The sequence below is a fragment of the Beta vulgaris genome, chromosome 4, assembly GCF_026745355.1.
Source record: "Beta vulgaris subsp. vulgaris cultivar EL10 chromosome 4, EL10.2, whole genome shotgun sequence".
Taxonomy (NCBI): domain Eukaryota; kingdom Viridiplantae; phylum Streptophyta; class Magnoliopsida; order Caryophyllales; family Amaranthaceae; genus Beta; species Beta vulgaris.
The window spans coordinates 43,374,365-43,393,871 of NC_079205.1; the positions used below are offsets into that span (position 1 = coordinate 43,374,365).

The following is a 19,507-nucleotide window of genomic DNA, read 5'->3' on the forward strand; positions in this document are numbered from 1 at the left end:
GAAATTGCTTGATGCTGGGATTATCTATCCTATTTCTGATTCTAAGTGGGTGAGTCCAGTTCAAGTGGTTCCTAAAAAGGGTGGTACTACTGTAGTTAAAAATGAGAAAAATGAATTAATTGCTACAAGAGTAGTTACTGGGTGGCGTATGTGCATTGATTATAGGAAATTAAATGTTGCCACTAAGAAAGACCATTTTCCCCTTCCCTTCATTGATCAGATGTTGGAACGTCTAGCTTGTCATTCTCATTTCTGTTATCTAGATGGCTATTCTGGTTTCTTCCAAATCCCTATCCACCCAGATGACCAGGAGAAGACCACCTTTACATGTCCTTATGGTACCTTTGCCTATAGAAGGATGCCCTTTGGCCTATGTAATGCCCCTGCTACTTTCCAACGTTGTATGATGGCCATATTTTCTGAATTTATTGAGTCCATCATGGAAGTATTTATGGATGACTTTAGTGTGTATGGCATTGATTTTGATGCATGTTTGCTGAATTTGACTAAAGTACTGAAAAGATGTGAGGATGTCCACCTTGTCTTGAACTGGGAGAAGTGCCACTTCATGGTTACTGAAGGAGTGGTACTTGGTCATATTATTTCTGAACGAGGCATCCAGGTGGACAAAGCAAAAATTCAAGTGATTGAGCAATTACCCCCTCCTGTGAATGTTAAGGGTGTTAGAGGTTTTCTTGGTCATGCGGGATTTTATCGCCGCTTTATCAAGGACTTCTCTAAAATTGCTAAACCACTTACTCAGTTGCTCCTCAAGGATGCCCCGTTCCTGTTTACTGATGAGTGTCTAGTGTCTTTTAACAGGATTAAGCAAGCTTTGATTACTGCTCCTATCATCCGATCTCCAGATTGGACCCTCCCATTTGAGATTATGTGTGATGCCAGTGATTATGCTGTGGGAGCTGTCCTTGGTCAGAGAAAAGACAACATCCTCCATGCCATCTACTATGCTAGCAAGACACTCGATGAAGCTCAAGTCAATTATGCCACTACAGAGAAAGAGCTGCTAGCTGTGGTCTATGCATTGGACAAGTTCAGGACCTATCTGCTTGGGTCTAAAGTCATTGTCTACACTGATCATGCTGCATTGAAGTACCCCTCGCCAAAAAGGAGGCCAAGCCTCGACTCATTCGGTGGATTTTGCTGCTCCAAGAATTCGACTTGGAGATCAGAGATAAAAAGGGTGCAGAAAATGTAGTAGCTGACCATTTGTCCCGATTGCAGTATGCAGATATGGAAGAAGGTCTTCCCATTGACGACTCCTTTCCTGATGATAAGCTCCTGGCAGTCACTTCTGTTACCCCGTGGTATGCGGACTTCGCCAACTTTTGTGTGAGTGGACAAACCCCTCCAGAGCTGAGCTACCAGCAGAGAAAGAAATTTCTCCATGATGCCAAACAATTCTTCTGGGATGACCCTCTCTTTACAAGCTCTGTGCTGACACTATATACAGGCGATGTATCCCAGAGTGGGAGGTGCATGACATTCTGAAGCACTCTCACTCCCTTCCATGTGGAGGCCATGCTGGGCCTTCCAAAACAGTAGCAAAGGTACTTCAATCTGGTTTTTATTGGCCAACACTTTTTCATGATGCTAGTATTTTTGTTAAGTCTTGTGATGCATGCCAACGAACAGGAAATATTTCCCGTAGACATGAGATGCCCCAAACACCCATCCTAGAAGTTGAACTATTTGATGTGTGGGGTATTGATTTTATGGGTCCTTTTCCCTCTTCCTCAGGCAACAATTTCATACTTGTTGCTGTTGACTATGTCTCTAAGTGGGTAGAAGCTATTGCATCACCGACCAATGACTCTAAGGTTGTCATGAAAATGTTCAAAAAGATTATCTTTCCACGGTTTGGGGTACCAAGAGTTGTCATTAGTGATGGGGGATCCCACTTTCACAAAAGAACCTTTGAAGCCCTACTCAAAAAGTATGGTGTCTACCATAGGACTGGCCTAGCATACCACCCTCAGACAAGTGGGCAAGTAGAAGTGTCTAACCGGGAAATAAAGTCTATTTTGGAGAAAGTGGTAGCTAAATCGAGAAAAGATTGGAGTGATAAGTTAGATGACACCTTATGGGCTTATAGAACTGCTTTTAAGACCCCTATTGGTACCACCCCTTATCGCCTAGTCTATGGAAAAGCATGCCACCTACCTGTCGAACTAGAGTATAAGGCTTTTTGGGCGGTTAAAGAGTTGAACCTTGATGCTAAATTAGCAGGAGAAAAGCGTTTACTGCAGATTAATGAGCTTGATGAACTTAGATTAAATGCTTATGATAGTTCGCGGCTCTACAAAGAGCGCACTAAGAGATGGCATGATAAGAAAATTCTGAGTAGGGAGTTCAATATTGGTGACAAGGTTTTACTGTACAACTCTAGACTAAAGCTTTTTCCTGGTAAGTTGAAATCTAGGTGGTCTGGTCCTTTTTCTGTCACTAACACTAACAAGTTTGGTTCTATTGAGGTTATGAATGCAACAGGTGAGAATTCAAAGTTAATGGAAACGTCTGAAGTTGTACATACCGGAATCCCTGTTGGATCTGTGGAGGAGTTATACCTTCAACCCCATCCCCTTCTTGAGAGATGAAGCATTATGGTCGTGCGGGACCTTTATAAACCAGCGCTAATCGGGAGGCAACCCGATTTCTTTCCTTTTCTTTCGTAGTTTTTTCTAGATTTTTCTTTTTTACTTTGTTTATTTTTGTCGTTTAGTGAGAGGAGGTACTGATATCCTCTTCAGGTTACATGTGTGCAGGGTGCTTAGCAACCGTATTCATTGAAAAAATACGAGCCCTGCTTACTGGGCATAGCCCGACGACATCGGGCGAGATAGCCCGATCGGGCGCGCAACGGAAGTCGAATAAGCAAGGAAAAGTGCGTCGCCCGATCCCATCGGGCCATGACGCCCGATCGGGCGAAACACCGTCACAATCCTTTACGACAAAAACACCCGATCGGGCGTGGAACCCGATCGGGCGCGCAACCAAAATTGAGAAGACGAAAAATTGTCGCCCGATCGGGCCCGCAACCATCATTCTTTAAGAGAAAAAAAAAAGGCAGAAGCCCGATGGATCGGGCGATCCAGCCCGATCGGGCGCGCAACCAAACTCAGAAAAGTTCAAAAAAAAAAAGGGACGCCGATGGCGGGCCTCTCGGTCGGGTCCGGCTGGCGATTTTAAAGGGGATTTTCCCCTTCTTTTCACTCACTTCCTCTCACATTTTCTCTCTCTTCCAAACCCTAACCCCCAAATTCTCCCATCTTCTTCTCCAAACCCCCTTTCCACCATTGAAGACCCTCCTTCAAATCTTCAAATTCTTACCAATTTTTCTCTCCTATCACTTTCTACTCATCTCTCATCCTACTTTCTTCACTTTTCTCCCACTCTATCTCTCTCCTTCATCTTTTTCTCCATTTTTTTTCTTCCACCATTAAAGTGAGGATTTGAGTGCTTCAAGTCTTCCCCATCTTTTCCCCATTAAAGAGTGAGTTGAAGGGTTGATATTTTTGACATCTTAGCATAATGTTCACAAGGCGACGAAGATCTACCACGGGGTCCCAACCACCACCACCACCACCACCGGAAATTCCCAGAGATGAGACTTTCCCGGACGTCATCTTCACCACGGAAGAACAGAGGGAACGATTTCAGCGCCTCAAGGGGCGCGAGGTAAGTCCTACCACATTTCTTGATATTGAATTCTTGGATAAATTGGGCATTCATAATGAATTTAAGGAATTCATGAAAATCATTGGTATGGAACCCTTTTATACTGTTCATGTCAATACCTATCCCGTGCTTGTGTATGAATTTTATAGTAGCTTGAATGTGACTCACCCTCGTTCCGGACCAATCTCACATGTTTCCTATAGGCTTTTAAATAGGGACTTCACCCTCACCCTGCCGGAGTTTGCTCGCATACTCCGTGTCCTCAACCGGGGGGAGATTGGGCATCCACCTGACTATCATCACAGGGATGTCTACTATGCTATAACGGGGGATGAAACAGATTTTACCTTGCAACACTGTCATGCTAGGTATATACACCAACCCATCTTCAAAATTTGGGTTCGTTTCATGTCTAAGACCTTGTTTGGGAGGGTTGAGGGGCAGCTCATTCGCGGGGATGAGCTTTATCTCATAGGCAGCTACATGTATCGGGGCACTCCCCGCCGTTTCCACTACAACATCCCTCACCATGTTGCGCTCCAAATGGAGCGTATTGCCACCACATACCCTAAGAGGCGCGCCGACGGAACGTTCTCCTCTCGGCCCATCGTGAACGGGGGCTAGTCACTCTTTTTGCTAGGGCCATTCCAGACTTTGACGAGACCCGGTATCAGCCAGCCTTAGGCCCTACCCTCTTGGACTATGCCTATCTCACTCGCCTGCATTGGTTAGAACGGGGTGGGGACACATACAAGTGGCAAATTAACGGAATGCGTTCCATTGACCTGCCCAGCCCTTTGGCCAAAATCAAACCTGGCCAACCTCACTATCACCTTCCCATTGCAGGTTCTGACTTTCCCACCCCCGCCCCGAGATCCCTGAGCGTACGTATTATCGTCGTCCCCATGTTGAGGATATTCCCTCATCTTCTGATGCTCCCCCTCCCCCATATTCTACTGCTCCTCCTTCCTTTGATTTTCAGGAAATGATGACCCTGCTTCATCGCATGGATACTGGCATTACAGCCAATACAGCGGCTATCCAAGGTATCAGCCAGCAGGTTGATGCCAATGGTGTTCTTCTACAGAATCTTAGTCAGCGGGTCGATACACTAGCCAACGATCAACACCTGGCTTTGTACTCGATGTATGACGAGAACTGCCGCTTGCATCGCATTGCTGAGCATGATGCACATCCTTCGTGGTATACGTGGAACCCGAGCTACAGTCAGCCCGGCAATGAGGTGGATGGAGATGATGCTAGTGAGGACGTGCACATGGATGACTGATATCCATGTCTCCCCTTCCTCTTGTTGCAATGAGGTCATTGCCTCGTTCAGCTTGGGGGAGGATTTCTGTAAGTACCCCTCTCACTATTATTGCTTTTTAGGTAGGTTAGTGTTGTGTTCTTAGGTTAGTTAAGCTAGTTAATTGGTTAACTTTTTCTTTTCATAAAAACAAAACAACAAAAAAATGAAATATTGCTGAAAAAATACCAAAAATACGAGTTGAACATGAATAGTGAAATTGCTTCCCTGTGCCCCAAACTTTGCCTTTAAAAATGATTTAACTCATTATACTGGATAATCGGGCATTCGTGATTGGGATGTTGTGATGTGATCTTTGATTGCCTTGGTCTTGAGTAGATTTTGATGATAAAACACCTACTTTAACTGCATGCTTGGACTGGTTACATTGTAAGGATTCATTCGAGCCTTCGGATGCATATTTATGTCCGAATTATCCTTGTGTGTTAGTTCCTCATATCATTCTTATCTTGACTTTGGCATTGTACTCGTTGATTTCTGATGACTTTGAACATTGTGCTGTGATAGAGGCGTTCAATTGTTTGATTTTTGGCCTCAGAATTTTCTACAAAAGAATCATTTCCCTCCTAGCCCCGCTGAGCCTAATGAGTTTCTTTGGATCTATATCAAGCCACATTACACGCCTTGAGCCTTTTCAATGTTTATTGTCCCAAGCCTAGCTTGGGGGAGCATTTGTTAGGATAGAACTAGTGTGGTTGATTTTCGGGTTGATTGGAATTAATATGTTTATGATGACATGAGTGAAGTGAATAAGAAAAAAAAAAGGAAAACAAAGAAAAAAAAAATAGAAAATAACACATGAAAAGAATCAAGAAGTCACGAGTCATGAAAAAAGAGTAAAAACCAGAACAATACATTTTGCTGAAAACTATCAAAGAAACAATTGTTGGTTGGTTCGAAAAATCTAAAGTTGGTCATTATTTTGGGTATGTGATTGAGACCATGGAAGCTTTTTACCACACCTAGTTCTACTAGTGTTGATTGCTCCCCTTTTCTGGGCTTTTCCACCACATTCCCCAAATAATTCCCATACCTTTACCCGAGCCCCATTACAACCCTCAGAAAGACCTTTTGAGCACTTGTTTGAATGTTTATTGGAATGATACAGAGTCAATGTGCCAAAGTCGAAGTTTAAGTTTGTTATTCGAGTCGACTTGAGTAGGATGAGCGATATTTCACCTTTTCTAAACACATGAGAGTGTGAGAGGGAAGGGATATTATGGTTGGGTTGGTGAGCGTTCGGGCACACTTTATGCTCGCCACAAAAATTGAGAGGAGTGACATCCTGGTGAGCCCCTTTTCAAGATGTGCAAGTTATGTATGGTTGTATTTCGGACAATCTGCTTAAGTGATTGGTAGTCAAAAGTGATCTGATCAACTGAACTTGAACTTTGCTTGCTTGAAGGTTTTTGAGGTCAAAATGTTTGAGTTTCATACTTTGAGGGGTGAAGCAAATTCTATTCATATTCATGTTGTGCTTTGCTTAGGGACAAGCAAAGGTTTAGCTTGGGGGAGTTTGATGTTATGGTTTTATATAGAGTTTTCTCCCCTAATTATGTGCTAAAAGTTGTGATTATGGTGCTCTTAGGAGCCATTTGGTACTAACTCTCTCCATCTAGTTGTGGTTTGCTATTTTGTATTGAATTGTAGGTTTTGGAAGCTATCACCTACTTTACATGATTGCACAGTGGATTAGAGGGTTAGATGCCGAGTTTCTAGATCCCGAGGATGATTTCCGGGACTTTGAGCAAAGGAAGAAAGAAAACGAAGATTAGCTGGACCGGCCCGATAGGATCGGGCGGCCCAGCCCGATCGGGCGAGATACCAGTTCTCATGCTTGTGCTGGGCCCGATCGGGCGTTTATGCCCTGTCGTAATTCGGCTTTCGCCCGATCGGGCGAGTTGGCCCGACGTCGGGCGCCATTCCAGCACTCTGCCTCCCATTTCATAAGACCGCCCGATGTCATCGGGCGGGTCAGCCCGATTGCATCGGGCGTCTGGCGATTTTGGCCTTAATCATCTTCTTTGGAGCCCGATTCCGTCGGGCGACTTCGGCCCGATCGGGCGGCTGGCGAGACGCGAGATTTTTAATGATTGCGGGCCCTTTTTCGAGATTTTCTTCTATTGTTTTAGGGCTTGTATAAATAGAAAAATCAGAATTATTAACTCTTATCTAGTTTTTATTATTAGTTTTCTCCATAGAGTATTGGAAGAACCTTAATTTATTGCTTTGTGATTTCAATTCAAGATCAAACCTTTTGCTTATTCATAGTTCAATATAATTCGGTAATCTTTCTTCTTTACTTCTTTGTTATTTCTTCCATTGTTAAATATATTGTTTTCTTAGTTATTTGCCATGTTTCCAAGTATGAGTTTTTATATGATTCTTGTTATTGATTTCATGATTATGAGTGAGTAGTAGTTCTATTTCTAGAATTGTGGAGATCTATGTATACAATAAGGGATTGATAGATTAGTTTGATTATCTGGTATTTCAATTGTTTCCTTTAGTTGTTTCTTCATGCTAGGATTATAAGTTAGGCCTGATTTATATTCTACTTCTGCAATACTGAATCTACTTCGAGAGGAGAGATACCGTATAGGCTTTCAATTATTAGGCAAAGTGACCCTTGACTATGCGAGAGCGGCTGGGTGATCTTTGAGGGAGGTAATGTTCGAGAGAAATTACATGTGCCCTAGACAATTGACTTACTAGGTGGTTATCGTTTATCCTTGATTTCCCGAATTGTGTGCATAGTGATCCATGATTCTAGTACTTTACTGATATATTTACACCTTCTTATTTAATTATGCTACCTGTTTAGCTTAGTAACACAACCATTCATCTGATTTTGTTAGTATAATATTAGAGTTCAGATACAATAGTATAACTTCTCCCTGTGGATTCGATCCTGACTTCCCTGACTACTAGTTAGTGGACCTTAGGTTATTTTTGATTAGGTGATACGACTTTAGCCTGTCAATACCCCTTGTTCTAAGCTTGATTGTACCCTTGTTGAGATTGATTCCATCCTTGTTGAGGTTGATTGAAGCCTTGGGTGTAGTTTTGTTGAGGTTGTCTCCAACCCCCTTGTTGATTGCTTCTATACCCTTGGTTTCCTTAATATCCATCTCCTCTAGAATTTATCGCCGCCACATGCTCCGAATGGATACCTCCACAATAAGAAGTATCATGGTTAGTACCACCACAAATATCAAAAGAAAAAAAATTTACATGTGAAGGATTAGATGAGGCGAGATTGATCTTTGAAAGATTTTTGTAAGTTGGTCCATCTTGGCTTGAATTTGATCCATGGGATCTAATTCAAACTTCCCACTCTTCTTGGGTTGAACACCTCTTCGTCGTCCACCCAATGAATAGTTCTTGATCACTTCCTCTATAGTCGATTCAAGTTGCTCTTGCGGGATTTTAGAAAGTTGACCTCCCGCTCCAGCATCAAGGTTGGCACGTGACATAGAGTCAAGGCCATCATAGAAAAACCGCATGAGGAGGTTTTTATTAAACTCACGGTGGGGACACGAACGGATCACCTCCTTACCGCTCCCAAGCTTCCGCAAGCGTCTCATCGCTCTCTTGCTCAAATGAGGAGATCTTCCTCCTTATGTTTGTCGTCTTCCACTCTGGGAAGTATTTATTCAAAAAGGCTATTGTGTCTTCTTTCCATGTAGTGAGGGAATCAGCAGGCAAGCTCTTGAGTCATGATTTTGCCTTTCCGATATGAGAAGATCGGAACAAATGCATCTTGATGTAGTCAGGGGAGACGACATTTGTTGTCATCATAGCACAGATCTCAAGAAACTTGTCAAGATGGTCAAGAGGATCCTCATCCGACCCCCACAAAATTTGCTCTACATTCACCATCCGAGTATACTGAGGATGAATGCTGGAATTTGTAGTGGTGGTGGGGAGTCGAATACCACCTTAACGAACATAGGAACCCGGATTTCCGAAATCCCTAAAGAGTTGTGGATTTGTTTCACCCATTTATATTTCAACTTCACTTGTTGTACTTGATACTGGTGAATATGACTCGGAACCCAAAGAAAATTTTCCAAAATTTTCCGAAGCTTTCGCAATGTACGGTCAATTTCAGGATCTAAAGGCAAAGTGGGTGAACTGTGAGCTCTTCTTCTCATGTAACACAACAAAGCTAAGTAGAGGATCAGCAAATAACAACCACAATCAATAAGAAAATAAAAGAAAAATCAACAAAGCAAGCTAAACTAAAATAAACTTCAATTAATAGCACAATTTCCCCGACAACAGCGCCATTTTGATAATAGGTTTTTAGTGTGTCGTTAAGGCACCAAAAATCGCTTTTCAAACAATACTTATAAAACCTAATAAGCAATTACTAAGTAAATAGCAAGGGCAAGTCAAGGGTCGATCCACAGGGAAAATGGGATCAATTCAAGTCTATCAAGTCTAGACTACCTAATTGAATGGTATTTGGGGGTTTGAAAAGATTTGGTAACAACTATGAGTAGCTAATAACAAGCACTAGCAAATAACTCGAATTAATGAATCAGATACGAAGACACTAGAGTTATGGTTACTAGTATGAATGAGAATGGATAATGAATGTTAATGCGATTGTGAAGTAACGGAGACGATTATGCAAGGTTTAGTTTTCCTCTAAAATACTCGAGTCCTCTCTCGAATGGTCCTCAAGAATAATCACTTAATCAATCAACTAAATTCTCTCTCGAATGGTCTTTAGTCAATTGATAAGAGATTCGATAAATTTGAAAAACCCTTAATAAAGGATCCCTTAATTTATACCCAATATCTTGGCCTAGAAATTAAGTTGATTCTTGGGGGATGATAAAAAAGTTCAAAATTGAATTTAAGAACATTTGAATCCAAAATAGCAAAGCATAAATGTGATCAATATCTATCCTAAGGTCTGAAAACACCAAGATCAATGCATAAACTTCCTCAAAACATCACAATCACATCAACAAAACATTTAAAACCCTAATCTATACTTTCATCCTAACCCTAGATAAGAAACAACTGCATGTGCTGAAGAAGATGAATTGGTTGAGGTTCTTCCTGAGGAACAATAAACTGAAGAAGCTGTTAAGCATGGGGAACATGATAAAAAGAAAAAACAAAATATAGCTCCTAGTGCTAAAAAGGTCAAAAGGCCTACTCAACAAGGCTTCATCTACAACTTTTACAAGAAAAAGTTACAGGTTGAGTGCTACTAAGTCTTTCAATGCTCTTCCCTCCAATGAGGATGATTGATAGGCTAAAGTCATATCACCTAATAAAAAATAACCTAAGATCCACTAACTAGTAGTCGGGGAAGTCAGGATCAAATCCACAGGGAGAAAGTTATTTTATTATATCTCAACTCTAATATTACACTAACAAAATAAGATGAATAGAGTTGTGTTACTAAACTATGGTATGTCTCATATCGATAGTGGGCATCCGTACCCCAGTATGCACATTATCAGCAGATGGTTGTGCATAGTCTATGAAGGTTCGCGTAACATTCTCACCCATGTTGAGAGTGTGAGGTGAGGCGGGGGATTCTTGGTGTGGGGAAGATGGTGGAGAAGGTGTCCCTGCAGACAGCTTTGTTTGCTTAGTTTTCTTTCTGAGTCTACGAGCAGTCTTTTCAATCTCCGAATCGAACAGGATGAGATTTGGGGATTTCAATTTCCTGCTCATACACTAAAAACACTAAAACAAACGTGAGATGCTCCAAATAACAGGTGTTTTTCAGAGTAGAGGTTAGTTTAATACTATAATTCAGACAAAATAAAATAAACCGTCTCCCCGGCAACAGCGCCAAAATTTGATAGGCTAAAGTCGTATCACCTAATCAAAAATAACCTAAGGTCCACTAACTAGTAGTCTAGGAAGTCAGGATCGAATCCACAGGGAGAAAGTTATATCATTATATCTGAACTCTAATATTACACTAACAAAATCAGTTGAATAGAGTTGTGTTACTAAACTAAGCGAATAACAGAACTAAATAAGGTGTATATATATAATTTAAGCATTAGAATCATGGATCACTATGCATACAATTCGGGAAATCAGGGACGAATAATAACCACCTAGTAAGTCAAACTGTCTAGGGCACATGTAATTTCTCTCGAACATTACCTCCCTCAAAGATCACCCAGCCGCTCTCTCATGGTCAAGGGTCACTTTGCCTAATAATTGAAAGCATATACGGTATCTCTCCTCTCGAAGCAGATTCAATAGTGCAACAATAGAAATATAAATCAGGCCTACCTTATAATTCTAGCATGAAGATTCAACCATAGGAAACAATTGAAATACAAGGCAATCAAACTAATCTACCAATCCCTTCATTACATACATAGATCCCCACAATCCTAAAAATAAAACTACTCACTCATAATCATGAAAACAATAACAAAATTCATATAAAAACTCATACTTTGAAACATTACAAATAACTAAGAAAAGAATCTAATTAATAATAGAAGAAGTAATTAAGAAAGATTACCGAACTATATTGAACTTGTGAATAAGAAAAAGGTTCGATCTTGAATTGAAATCCAAAAACACTAAATTCAGGTTCTTGAAACACTCTCTAGAGAAAACTAATAATAAAAACCAAGATATCTTCTAATAATTCTAATTTTTCTATTTATACAAGCCCTAAAATCCATAGTCAAAAGTCTCGAAAATTAGCCCCGTATTCATTAAAAAGCGTGTGGCGTAACGTCGCTCGATCGGGCCAAAGTCGCTTGATAGAATCGGGCTCCAAAGCATGAAAAACAAGCCAAAATCAAAGGTGCGTGATGAAATCGGGCTGACCCACCCGATGACATCGGGCGGCCTACGAGTACAGCAGCTACGCATCCATTTTCCAGGGGCGCCTGACATCGGGCCATGTCACCCAATCGGGCTGAACAACGAATCACGATTGGGCCTTCAACACCCGATCGGGCCCGCAACAGAAACATTTATGTTGCTCATTCGCCCGATCGGGCTGTATCGCCCGATCATATCGGGCTGATCAGCATTACTCGTTTCATGGCTCTTCTTTTACTCAAAGTCCCGAAAAGCACCCTCGGGACCTTGGAACTCAGTGTCCAACCTCTCTTATCCAGTGTAGCGGTCATCTAACAAATACTCCCTCCGTTTCCTAAAGATCTTCCCACTTACTGTTCCTACAGATACCAAGAAAAATCAAGTTGGGTGGGGCATGGTGTGAGTAAAGTAGGAGAGAGAAAGGGGTTAAGATAAATAAACAAATAAAAAGGGGTTAAAGTAGGAGAGAGAAAGGGAGTAAAAAATTGAATTAATAATGTAATGGTGGACCATATGATAGTGACATGAGAGGGTAAATAGGGAAATTTGTTTTGCCAAATAAGGAATAAAGCAAAAGAGGGAAGATCTTTTGGAAACACCCTTAAACGGAAAGAGGGAAGATCTTTAGGAAACGGAGGGAGTATGAAGTAGGTGATAGCTCCCTAAAACCTACAATCCAACAAAAAATAGCAAACCACAACTAGATGGAGAGAGTTAGTACCAAATGGCTCCTAAGAGCACCATAAACATCACTTTTAGCATATAAGTAGGGGAGAAAAACTCTATATAAAATCATAACATCAATAATACTCTAGTTGTTTCTGATGGGGTGAAATTAAGAGCGGCCACTACTAAGGTCTAGATTGTTTCCTCCTCTCCTTTTCCATGTGATCCTATTTCTCTACCTCTTCAACCTATCTCTCCTTCACTTCAATTCTCTATATCTAGTGTTCCTCAACTTTATTCTTCTACATTCTCTGTTCCATCTAGCTATGAACAGATGAAATTGTTATAAATGATCCAAATCCCTTTGTTACAACATCAGACACTTCTTCCTGCATTTCTCTCACGAGAATAACAGTTCCTTCATCACCAGTTCCTCCCAAAGGTATAACACCTATTTCTTCTATCCATCTCCCTTTATATTATTGTTCCAAAGGAAAAGAAAAACTCTCTCCTTCTACACATTATGGGTGGGTAAATAAGGTGTGTATTCCATCCCAATACATGCATGCTCAATTTTTCAATCATCTTCATTGGACATTGAATTACAAAACTGACAAGCTGCTTGAAATCATCAAAGTGCTTAGTGATATGGTTACATAGCAACAAATAATTGAAAATCATGGTTCAAGGGATGAACTCTCTTGAGAGGCAGTTGGATGCTCACCATAAGGATGTGATGAAGAAACTGGAAGAAGTAGTGTTAAGAAGAGGAGCTTGTTGTAGAAGCACATACATCACATCCCTCCTAACCCCTAATTTTTTGTCTCTTTGAAAGAACATGAACTCAACCTTTGTTTCCATATGTTATCTTTTTCTCTTTTATATCTTTTTGAAACTTTTGGAATAATTGCTATGGTATATGCTTTTGCTATTTGTCTTCAATTTTGATATAATTACATTACTTCTTAATTTGAATGACTAGTATTATGTGATTGATGTTTGAGCAAGTCTAACCTTTGACTAATAACTTACCCATATTTTTAGTGCTTGCTTATGGTCTTAGGGTATCTCAATAATAGTCTTCCCAAAATCACAATGGTTTGATCTTTTTTAGGATGATAAAGGTAAAAGGAACAAAGACACACTAGTGGAAAAAACCCCACCTGATGCGGTCAAAACTGGCCTTTCTGATGCGGTTTTGATCCGCATTAGGTGGGCTCGCAGCAGCTTACAAAAATTTTCTGATGCGGTCCAAAACCGCATCAGAAAGGGATTTACTGATGCGGTTCTACGGAAAACCGCATCCGTTAAGTTGATTAACTGATGCGGTTTTCCTTAAGAACCGCATCAGTATTTCATCTTGGTACCAACTTTTTGTGCGCTTAGGTCAGTAAATTGATCCGGTTTTGTGGCACAACCGGATCAGTAAAGATCAATTCACAAAAAAAAAAAATATTGAGGCTTTCATTGGCCAGCTACACACGCCAGCCAACAAAAGCAAACATCCAAAATCATAAACAAGCTGCCACTATCCCCCCCCCCCCAGCAGCCCAAAAGGCCAACTGGCAACAACAAAAAAAACTTATTTGGATGACTTAATTAGGATTTACACCCAGCTTGTTTATATAATGTGGAAAATAGGTTGGCATTTGAGTTAGTTGGAGTGAATTGCAAGTATAGAACAGTAAAAAACTCAAAAAAACAACAATCAGAGTACTTTATTTCCAACTGTAGCAGAGATCTCTGCTATATTCAAGTATTGATGCAATACAGAATTTCATGGGCAATGGGTCAAAAGCACAGATTCAAAGTAACTGTGGATTGATAGTTATTATTATAAAAGTAAGCATCGCAGCAAAGATCAAAATCAGAACCAAATTGAAAGTTATTGGTTAAATACAAAGGAGAACAAAAGAAATAGAATGTGCAGTACTTCTTCAGCTCAATCCCATTTGCTTCATCCACAATGACCATCTACAACCTCCAGAAACTTGTCAATCCTGCGCAATGCAGATACCAAGTTGAGATAAGTAATCTTATCAGGTATTTATGACACAATTGTTCTCGTTAATCATAGTGGTTGAGGTATCCTTTACTTGTGGACTTTTTCACCCTCGCTTGAAGGTTCTCGGAAGTGTATTTTCTCTTAGTTAATAATTTTATAACTTCTGACTAATAACTTTAATAATTGATTGTAATTGGGTTGATCCCCAAGTATAGAATAACAAATTAAATAGGATTAACAAATCCGATTTCCATAGGATAGATTTTAGTTCAAACATTTCTACTACACCAGAGGGGGAGGGGGTTATATGATCCTTCAAGAATCAAGAACCAAACATGTCATGATATAACTTATTACAGTAAAGGGTAAGTGCTTACTGCAATCGTAGTGCCATTCCTGCAAGACGCATGGTAGTGTTTTAGCTGCTTTCCACAAGTCCATGCAGCACCTAACCACAGTATATCTGAGTAGGATTGCTTCAAGTTTCTGACACTATGATCCTGAATAATTCAAAATGCATTACCAACTTTATATCAATAAATTGATGTTAGGGAAAAAAAGTAAGGACTTACAAACTAGGAAATGTTAAGAGGTAGATAAGGACAAGTAAAAATAATTACTAATAAGTCATATACACATTTTCAGAACAGCAGTCTAGACAGAAGCATAGATCAGTGCAAAGAACTTCATTACAGTTCTGACTAGACATGTGCAATAGACCCATTTAGTATGATTTCCAAATTTTTCTGCTATTAGTTTTAGACCTATTGATAGTATGATTTCCGAAATAGAGCTTTATCAACCATCTAAAAAAACAAACTTTCGTCGAACTTCTAACGCAATTTGGATATTGCTAGCCTAATCATCATAATTATCAAAACGAAGATGAGTAGGGGTAATAAAATCCCCGGGACGATCTTGAGAGCCAAGATAGTATGGGGAATTTGGTTCACTTTTAAGAGGAGTTTTGGGAAGTGGTGGTGAGGATACTTCACCACCAACCATGGGGGCGTGATTTAGGGAGCAAAAAAATCATGTTTTTGGAGTTTTATATGTTTGTTGGCTGTGAATCATTTCAAGATTAACAATGAGGCTAAATGGTTGAAGTATTAATTGAGCAAGCATATCTGTAACGTAACTAAGAAATATCCTAAACAATAATACAAAGTATCCTAATATAACTAGAACTAGAAAAAGATATTTACTCATCCAAATCCTATTAGGCTACTATTCTCTACGTAATCTGAATTAATCAAGGACTCCTTGAGACCTTGATAAATGAATCAACCCTTAATAGCAGCAAACACAGTTTAGCTTGATCACCACAAAAAAATAAAAACAGACCACAAAAAAAACCCCAGTTCAGCTTCGTCCACCACTAATGGCAGGAGTTTGGAGTTCAGGTAATATTGTAGAAGTGTTGGATAAAGATGGTTACTGGAGAGAGTCTATATGAATTGGAAAAAAATCGAGCATATATGAATTGGAAGCAGTGAAGGAAGCAAGAGCATTGGCATTCCCAGGTGATGTAAGCCAATCAACAACACTAGTAGAATAATTACTAATTGTTGCGGTGATGTTGCTGCGGTTTTACCCATACGCATAAATATATCACGTAAAAAAATAAAAATAAAAAAGATATTGTTGAGGTTCGGCCTAAACCGCAGCAATATGGTAACGGATATTTTTTTTTTGAAAAAAATTAAATTTTTGACCAGATATATTGTTGCGGTTCTTTTGAAAAACCGCAGCAATATCATAGGTTTTTTCATCACTTTCCGTCTCTCAACCTCACACACGCCTCTTCAGTGTTCTCTCTCTCCCCCCTATCTCCTCTCTCCTCTCTCCTCTCTCCTCTCTCCTCTCTCCTCTCTCCTCTCTCCTCACTCCTCACTCCTCACTCCTCACTCCTCACTCCTCACTCCTCACTCCTCACTCCTCACTCCTCACTCCTCACTCCTCACTCCTCTCTCCTCTCTCCTCTCTCCTCTCTCCTCTCTCCTCTCTCCTCTCTCCTCTCACGCACGCCGTTCTTCACCGGCCATTCTTCATCTTCCGCTTCCAATCTATTTCTTTTATTCACTGATCTCTGAGTGAAAGCAGCAGCCTCAATATCGTTCTTTACCGGCGACGCGAATGAACAAATGTACAGTAACACCGGCAACGCGAGGCGAATAAAGTCAAGCGGACGGAGCGACGCGATGAAAGCCGCCAAGGCCACCGGCGTTCGATCCGCCTCGCCGCCTCCGATGCGTGTTCGTTCTTCTCTAGTGCTCGTCGCCGCCTCAGACGAGTTTCCTTCTTCTCATTTTTTTTCTTTTCGTATTTTAGATCTGGTTGGATTTTTTTCTGTAATTATATTTTCGTGTAATTTTTTTTTTCAGATTTGTTTTTTTTTTTTTGTGTTATTTTTTTATAGTTCCTTTGTTTAATTCAGTAATTATAGTTTCCTTCTTCTCCGACGAGTTCCTTTTTTTATAATTTTTTCCAGATTTGTTTATTTCTGTTTGTTTAATTTTTTTTTTTGTAATTTCACCAGATCTAGAATTTTTATTATTATTTCCTATAATTTCATTTTTCTTTTTTTGGTCTTTTAGTTATTTCTATTCTATATGGGAAGAGGGGTAGGACACCAAAATATTAGAAATCCCATTTTACCCTCATTACATCTCTATTCTAACTGCTTAATTTAATTTTAAAATAAAAAGGAAACTACCTAATTAATTTAAAAAATAAAAAATAACATTACAAAAAGAAAACCATCAATAATTCAAATATCCCTAATTTATTAAATATAATTAACAATTAATTTAATTTTCTACATTTCCCTAAAAAAAATTTCTACATATTTTCGCACGCATCGCGTGCATATAAAAACTAGTTCTTTGGATGGTAAGTTATCAATTCATTTACTTCTTTGATAATATTTTCTAGAAACTGAAATTTCAACATTGTTGTTGATTATAAAATGTTAATAGTGGATATATTAATTGCCTGGTTTTAATATTTTAAATTTGATTGTAAAATACAAAAAAAAAAAATTAGTTGTACCAGTTAATATTGCTGCGGTTTGAAGCAATAACCGCAGCAATATGTAAATTTTGCATTATTAAATAAATCATATTGCTGCGGTTTTTAAAACCGCAACAATATCCTTTATTATTCTAATATAAAATACATATATTGCTGCGGTTTTACCCAAAAATTGCAGCAATATTGAAACATATTGCTGCGGTTTAAAACAGCAGCAATATAATTATTACCTATTGTTGCCCCCTTAATTGTTGCGCGCCCAAAACCGCAGGAATAGGCCACTTTTTGATCGCAGCAATAAGCATTTATTCTACTAGTGCAACCTGATTTTATCTATTGCTAAAATTCAAGAACTAATTACTGCAATTAATACAATAACAAGAAAAAATCACATATTGCTCAATTAAAACTCAAGAGCTAATTATTTGTACTAATGTTTTAAAACTCAATTAGAATAGAAACGTATACTGACATAAATCCAAAGCATCAAACAAAAAATAAACATATCAACATAAAAAACTAAAAATAAAAACATATTGAACAATTTCATAACAAATCTAGGGCACAATTCTCAATTCTCACTAAGAAATTTCAATCAAATAGCGAAAATAAAAAAAATTCAGAGCATAATTCTAAACCCTAAAAATGAAAAAAGGATTGAAATCGCATTTAACTATCATTCTAAACCCTAAAATAACGAAAAAAAAGATTTGAAATCGCAACTAAAATTAAAAACGAATTGAAACAACTTACTGATGGCAGAAAAATGAAACGAAATCGCATCAATTGAAATCGCCTCACTGAGTTCTTGAGGTTCGCTTATGGCGTTGCTGGTGAAGAGAGGAGGAGATGAAAAGAGAGACGACGGTACTGATGGTGTTGCTGGTGAAGCGAGCAGGAGATGAGGAGAGAGATGACGGTGAAGAGAAGAGGAGATGATGAATTATTTTGGGGTTTAGGGTTATGTTGAGGAGAGAGAGTGAGAAAAGATGGCTCTGGTATTGTGAAATGAGAGAGGAGATAGGTGTGGGCTGTTTAATTTGGGCTCTAACTTTTGGGTTCGTTCTAAGGGAGAAAAAAACGAAAAATGAACGATAAATTTGATGCAGTCCAGCAAACCGCATCAAATTTTAAAAAAACCGCATCCGTTTTTTTAATTTGATGCGGTCCACAATAGGACCGCATCAGATTGTCCACCCAGCTTTTCGTCCCATTTTTTTGTTCATTTTCGGATGCGATTTTATAAAAAATGCATCTGATACAAAGTGACATATAAGGTTTTTTCCACTAGTGACAATTACAAATAAATCTTAAATACTTAATCTGTCCTTAGTTAAAAATAAAAATTATTTATATTATCTTGCATTCTGTTATCTTATTTCTTGCATTTATTTTCATTAGTTTGTTTCTTTGTTATCATCAAAAAGAGAGAAATTGTTGAAACCTAGTTTTCATGTTGACAAAGAAACAAAAATTCAAACTAATTTGTAAACGAACAAATTATTGAGCGAATGGAACTATGCAAGGGTATCACAAATTGAGTAAAGAGAATTCTAAGTATAAATGAAGAAATGAAGTGAAGAGGGTAGATTTTCAAGATTAAGTGAAAATGCTCAAGAAACTAGTATTGGAGTCCACATTGGAACAAAAGGAACAAGCAAAGCTTTGTACTTTAGTTTCTACGTAAGGAATGAGTAAGATAGGTAAGCAACTTGAGGTTATGACAAGAGAATGTTTATCTTTTCCTTTCAAATGAACAGAATTGTTGGCATAATTAAAAATAAAATAAAGGAACTCAATGAGAAGTCATAGGAACATCGGCTAGTAAAAAGCAATGACTCTATTGCAACTAATTCACACGTTTCTAAATCAGTTAAGTGTTTAAGGCTAAATTTTAGGAAGATTTAAGGAAATGATTTTAACTAATTAAAATCATGAATCGTTTCCCAATC

The 19,507-nt window shown here is 39.0% G+C and overlaps 1 long non-coding RNA gene and 1 other non-coding gene across 2 annotated transcripts in view; one reads left to right on the forward strand and one right to left on the reverse strand.

The window, feature by feature from the left end:
* Positions 1 to 19,507, forward strand: part of LOC104907687 (uncharacterized) — a 60,382-nt gene that overhangs the window by 16,096 nt on the left and 24,779 nt on the right. The gene's annotated exons all lie outside the window — the stretch shown is intronic.
* Positions 14,211 to 18,603, reverse strand: LOC104907678 (uncharacterized). Its single transcript, XR_792064.4, has 3 exons — positions 18,309 to 18,603; positions 14,900 to 15,022; positions 14,211 to 14,517 (listed from the first exon to the last, which is right to left on the reverse strand). It is a non-coding gene; the product is annotated as an uncharacterized LOC104907678 (long non-coding RNA).